A 6,954-nucleotide genomic window follows, 5' to 3' on the forward strand; every position below is an offset into this window, starting at 1 on the left:
TTGCTCATAAAAAATTAGCATTTGGTTTATCCACTTCATATTAGAGTGAAGAACTTCCATTAGCCAAAGGCTTATCAGTACTTCTTGATGAACTGATCTGTTAGGACTGATGTCTTTGGTGTCCTTTTGTTATCATCTGAATCAGTGGAACAAACATCTTTTAACTTCTGATATTTCACATTTGTTTCCAACAAAGAAAATCCTTACATGCATCACTGCATTAGAACAACAACAGAAGTGTCTATGGTGTTAAGAGTGTGATTATCTTTTTCACTGTAACATTTGGTGGTTTAGCTATTAAGGAAAATAGTATTCCATGACTAACATAATAATTGCATAATGATGCTAAATTATACCAAATAAAAATGAATTAAAGCTTTCTAACAATGTTTTTGGAATAGACCCTGAAAAGGCTGTCAATGAGTGACTTGCAATTTGTGAGAAGCTGGGGGAGTAGACTCACTAGCTGTTTTTCTTAGGAGATGGAAGGATAAGAGAGACAAAAGGCAGCTTTCAACAATTAACGCATCACTATTGATGGCTGCACAGAGCCAGAAATACACTGACTCCATGGACAACAGTAGGAAGACAACAGAAAGGCTGCTGAGCAAGTTGCAGCCCAGCAATGCACACCCCTCTCTAGCCTGGCAGGCTACATGGTTTATTCTGGCGGTGGGCAGGGCCATAGGGCGCAACCAGCCTGCAAATATGCTGCACAACCATTACTTTCCGTACACACCAGTGAATCCAATGCCATTGGGAAAGACAGAATGACTTCAGTCAGGTTACACACCAGAAATCTTCATGGTCCATTTATAGACCACTTGATCTGAGTGGTCATCCTTTTTATGGATAACACATTGAGCAGGACGAAAGAATAAAACCCTCTGTGCACTAGCTGCCTGCTCTTGAGTTTTAAACTTATAAACAGACTTCAACTCATAAACACTATCCACATACTAATTCTGGGAAAGATTTTTAGAACATCGGTCTGCAGTTGGAGTGGAAGAAGTACAGATGAGTCACACTTTTTATTGGTTGCATAAACTTTTATATCTATTAAACTATTTTCTGAATATGCATTTCATTATGTTTTTTCTACTTGCTGATGTTGATTTGGCATTGTTTTTGTCTCCACCAAAGTAACAGTGGTTGCTATTTTCATGACAAGTTTTGTTTTCACATTTTTGGTAACAACAAAAAAAAAAAATACTGTTTTCTCAGCAATAATCAACCACGATTTCAGAGCTGACAAGTTGTGGCTTCTCTATGGGTACAGTTAAGTGTATGCTTTTCAGCTAAGCATAATATTCATCCTGCCTCTCAGCTGGATTTCACTTACGACATACACCACCTAAATCTAGAACAGCTCCTTGTAATCACAATCAGAATCCAGGCCAGATAGTTCACAAAAGGAACGTAAAAAATACCACAGTAGTATTCAATGTGCCAAGGACAGCATCATTGTAACATACTCACATACTAAATATGGTGGGACAGAACCCGCAAGTAGGTAAAGACTTCCCACTTTGTGCTGCTTTGATGGGGCTTGGCATATACAAGTAAAGAGATATGGCAAACAAAACATATGGTTAGAAGGTCAGCCTCTGTATGTGGCTACACTCATCCAACAAGACTGAATGCCCTCACCAAGGCACAGCCTCGGACATCCCTGCAGGTATGGGGACTGACAGCTCAGTTGTCCTAAAAGCCTCCTCCACATCCATTCCAGGCAGCAGCACATTGCTCACAACAGCCTACACAGGTGAGGTGGGCCAGAGGCTCCCAGCAGACCTGATCCAGCCTTCCACCTCGCTCTGCCCAAGCACCAACCCACAGACCAGGGCAATGCCCTGCCTGAGAAAGCTCAAGGCCATTTCTTGCCCCTTTTTGACAAATCCTGCTACTCACCATCACATGGACAAGTGTGAAAAGTAGCAGCAATAAAGACATCAAAGGATAGTGTCCTTATGGGAAACGGTCCAGCCTACACTCACATTGTGAAGGATCTGCTAGTTTGCACGGGGCAATGAGAACTGGAGCCATTTCACTGATTTTTGCATCCTTTACGTTCCACATTACCCAAAAGCTCTATCCCATTTTCTGTAGTCATCTGGCACTAACTTTATGTGATGCACCAGCACTTGCATTTCCAGCTCTAGCACAAAGCATGTAAAGGCTGCAGGTATCATCTGCTCCTCACTGTGCCATGAAGACATGCTACAGGTATCCATGTCTTCCCTTGCCCCACTGCATAGTTTGAGGTTACTCTTGAAACATAGTTCACTGCCTGCCTTTGACTTTGCTTATGCTTGAGGGGAACGAGCACATCGCCTGGTCTGGGGCTAACGCTTGATCTCTTCCAGGAGCACAGCTTTCCCATTGCAGCACAACCATGCCTCAGCTCTGCATGCTGAGGCAAATAATGGGAGGAGACAAGTCTGCCTTTCAATGGATACACTTTATTTCGTGAGTTTTTTTTTAACCTAATGTTCTCTTTAAATACTTGTGGCATGCTCATAAAGCACCAGAGAAACAGTAGGACAATTGCTATCCTTCACTTCAGTCAGGAGGCCAACTCATCTCAGTATTTTGTATTAGAAATGAGGGCCAGATACTTCTGCGTTGTTTATGAGCTGATTTTAAACTTTGGAGGCAAATAACTTAGAATTGCATTAAATCTGGGTATTTTAATTCCTTATCTGCCTGACATTCTTGCATCCCTCCTATAGTTTTTCAATACTGAGCCCTTAGGCCTTTGCTAACTATGCTGGAAACTGCGTGTGGTATTTGACTATCTTATCTATTGAAGTGTATTTAGGTTTTCCAAAATAGCTGGAAATAAGAATTAAATTAATCATTGATGTAGATAATGAATAAACATCCAGACTCAAGGACTACAAGTTTTGGTAACAATTCCAGAGGGAATCACAACATTTTGAAGTGATAAAAAGCTCATTAGTCCTCTCCATATTTATCAGCTGGGCCACTCTGATTACATTGGGGAATGTGTAGGGATGGAATACAATACCTGAGAGCTCCCAGCGTGTCCTAACTTTGCCTGGGATAGAGCTAATTTTGTACTTAGTAGCTGGTATAGTGCTATGTTTTTGGATTTAGTATGAGAACAATACTGATACTACACTGATCTCATTAGTTGTTGCAAAGCAGTCAAGAACTTTCCACTTCCCATGCTCTGCCGGGTGCACGAGATCATCGGAGGGAGCACAGCCAGGACAGTTGGCCCAAACCAGCTGAAGAGATATTCCATACCATATAGTGTCATGCTCAGTATATAAACTGGGAGAGCTGGCCGGAGGCAGCACAGTCGCTGCTCGGGAATGGGCTCAGCCTCCGTCAGCAGGTGGTGAGCGATCGTATTGTGCATCACTTGTTTAGCATGTTCTTTTATTATTTCTTTTTCTTGTCCTATTAAACTGTCTTTATCTCAACCAATGAGGCTTTTTTCTGATCTTCCTCCACAGCCCATTGAGGAGTGGAGAGTGAGTGACCAGCTGTGTGGTGCTTAGTTTTGGCTGGTGTTAACCACGACACAGTGTTATCACGAGGCTAACCAGAAAGGGAGCCAAACTCCTTCACTCTGCAACTTCAGCCATTACAGCCCATTCTCCCTTTCATTCCCTCTAACTGGTAATCAGCCATGTCTCACCACCTGAGAATGAAACTGACAAATACGTCACATACTAATAAAGGAATTGAGTCTAGCCTCTTATTTTAGGAGGCTGCTTTTGGCTTTTCCCCTCACTCTACTTTCCAGCAATATTTGTCCCTATTTTTCCCTTCCCAGTTCTTTGAGTCTATTTCAATGGAGGCTGTTGCCATCCTTTTCCCCTTGCCTCTTGTACACTCATCTCTTTGTGCTTGGTCCTCTAGATGTAGTTCCTACACTTTCCCCCGGAACAGGCTGGCCTGAACCAAGCAATAAGCAGCATTGCCTTAATGCAAAGATAATGTTTAATGAACTAAACGGACAGGAGGCAAACTCCAAGGAAACAAAACTGCAGCTACACAGCCCACACTGAGGAACGTCTCCAAATAGTCATGAATATACAAGATGTATAAGAAGCAAGGGCATTCAGTCACAAAGATCGATGAAGTAACAGTTTCTTCCTCTCAACTGCTCGGCATTTAATGTATCAGTGAGATGGCAGCAAGCCTTGGCTTTAGTACAACTTGAGCAAGGATCACACTTTGCATCTCTGCCTTGGGGGTGCCACTTTTATGCCTTGTCAAACAGTAGTGTGGGAATATTTGCAGAATTTTGCCTCCAGAGCAAAGGAAGCAAATAATTGCACGTAATTGTCTGAGACATTCCAAGGTTATGCTAGTAAACTCATATAAAAAAAGTATTTATTGTTTTTCTTCCTCTAAATGGACACAAATTAGCCTCACACTTTGCTTACGAAACCTTCCCATTCTGCTCAAAATAGGATCTTTGAATGGGCTTCTTGTGTCCAGTAATACAATTCCTCAACACATTGTAATGTGCCTCATATGAGTAACGGCAGCTGAGTAAAAGGCAAAGACCCGACACTGACATTTTGTCTTCTGTTACAGTTAAGCGGTTATGAATGCAGACAAAGCAAAAGTTACAAAATTAAGGCAGTGAATTTGCCACCTTGCCAGAATCCAAATGGATGAAGCTTTCTTCTCAGAATATGAGTTAACAGATATACTGATTCAATTAGCCCCCGCCCAATATGAATGGCGCTGCATAATTTACCTTTATGTCAAGCTGCCTTATAAATCAGATAGCTTTAGAGCCATCCACCTGCAAGCACCTCAGCTGCCATTCTGGCTGCCTGCCACCATGTTTTGTCCATTTACACAGTGAGAAACTGTGTAAGGGGGCAGGGGTTCAGTTCCTAAGTTCTTTAATTTTTACTTTGGAAAGAAATTCCATGAATTTTCCCATCTTTCTTCCCCTGCAGTAGCTATTAGAGGGAGGAGAGGAAGAAGAATATAAGAACAGCAGAAGGAAAAAAAAAATAATAATAAAAAAAAGAATGTCTTGAGCATGTCCTCATACCTTTAACTTGCCAAGAAAGAAGGATAACTATTTCCAATTCATTTCCCTCCTCCAGTCTCAACCACTTCATGGGAGAGGAGACAGTAACTGGCTGAAGAGGTACACCATGAGCAGCTGCAGTAGGAGACCTGACAGCGTCTGAAAGGTCAGAAAGGTTTCCTCTCTCAGCAAATGAGGAGTTGTGATGTAAAGCCCAGCCACTTCCTTCTTCCCACTTCACTGCTTACAAAGGAGCTTTATCGCCAATCCACTCTATATCAAGCTCTAGGGGAAGTGTTTTTTTCCATTGATTCTCCAAAGGTGCCCACTTGTGGCCATATCTAAATATCATTTATGAAATTCATGCACCACTAGCATCAGCATATTGGGTTTGCAAGGCAAGGGTTTGTAGTAGGGAGAGGAGCTACAGGGTTGGCATCTATGAGGAGCTGCTAGAAGCTTCCCCTGTGTCCGATACAGGCAATGCCATCTGGCTCCAAAATGGACCCAGCACTGGCCAAGGCCAAGCCCATCAGCAATGGTGATAGTGCCTCTGGGATAACATATTTAAGAAGAGGGGAAAAAAACCTGCAACTGCAGCTGGAGAGAGGAGTGAGACTATGTGAGGGAACTCTACAGACACTAAGGTCAGTGAAGAAGGAGAAGGAGGAGGTCCTCCAGGACCGGAGAAGAGATGCTCTTGCAGCCCGTGGTGAGGACAATGGTGAGGCAGGCTATCCCTCAGCAGCCCATGAATGTTAACAGTGTAGCAGAGATCCACCTGCAGCCCCTGTAGGACCCCACGCTGGAGCAGGTGGACACCTGAAGAAGGCTGTGATCCTGTGGAAAGCCCACACTGGATCAGGCTCCTGGCAGGACCTGTGGACCCATGGAAAGAGAGGACTCCACGCTGGAGCAGGTTTGCTGGCAGGACTTGAGACTTCGTGGGAAATTCACACTGGAGCAGTCTGTTCCTGAAGGACTGCACCTCGTGGAAAGGAATCACACTGGAACAGTTCAAGAACTGCAGCCCGTGGGAAGGACTCACATTTGAGAAGTTCATGGAGAACTGTTTCCCATGGGAGAGACCCCATGCTGGAGCAGGGGAAGAGTGTCAGGAGCCCTGCTCCTTCCTCCTCAGGAACAGCAGAGACAACATGTGATGAACTGACCACAACCTCCATTCTCCATCCCCCTGCACCACCAGGGAGGAGGAGGTAGAGAAATATCAGGAGTGAAATTGAGCCTGGGAAGATGGGAGAAGTGGGGGGGAAGGTGTTTTAAGATTTAGTTTTTATTTCTCATTATCTTACTCTTATTTGATTGGTAATAAATTAAATTGATTTCCCCAAGTTGAGTCTGTTTTGCCCATGACAGTAATTAATGAGTGATGTCTCCCTGTCCTTATTTTGGCCCATGAGCCTTTCATTATATTTTCTTTCCCTTGTCCAGCTGAGGAGGGAGTGATGAGTGGCTTTGGTGTTCAGCCAGGGTCAATCCACCACAATTAGTCACTCTCCTTTCTTTTGATTTCCAATAGATCCAAGGAAAGTGAATGAGATAAAGGCACATCGCAAACAAGAGCTGTTCACTGAGTGACAAGAGCCTCGGCAAACTGAAGTTGAACTTGAGTTTGGTAGGGCAAGATTTCTTATGGAGATTCTCTGCCTAGATATTCACAAAAAGCCATGAAAATAGATTTTTGAAGCATCTAGAAGCCTTCATAGTAACTAAATCTGCAGTTAATAAACAAGACACGGCCAGGACATAAGCCTTAACCACTGGCAGAAGACAATCCTGCAGCATTTAACTGGCTAGCATGGTGCCTGCCATGGTTTTGGCCTTTCTGAACTCAAACTATGCTCAGACAGCTTAGGCCAGGGAGTGGTTCTCTCTTTTAGAGAAGATGGACAGAGGTACCCTAC

The sequence above is a fragment of the Tauraco erythrolophus genome, chromosome 7, assembly GCF_009769465.1.
Source record: "Tauraco erythrolophus isolate bTauEry1 chromosome 7, bTauEry1.pri, whole genome shotgun sequence".
Taxonomy (NCBI): domain Eukaryota; kingdom Metazoa; phylum Chordata; class Aves; order Musophagiformes; family Musophagidae; genus Tauraco; species Tauraco erythrolophus.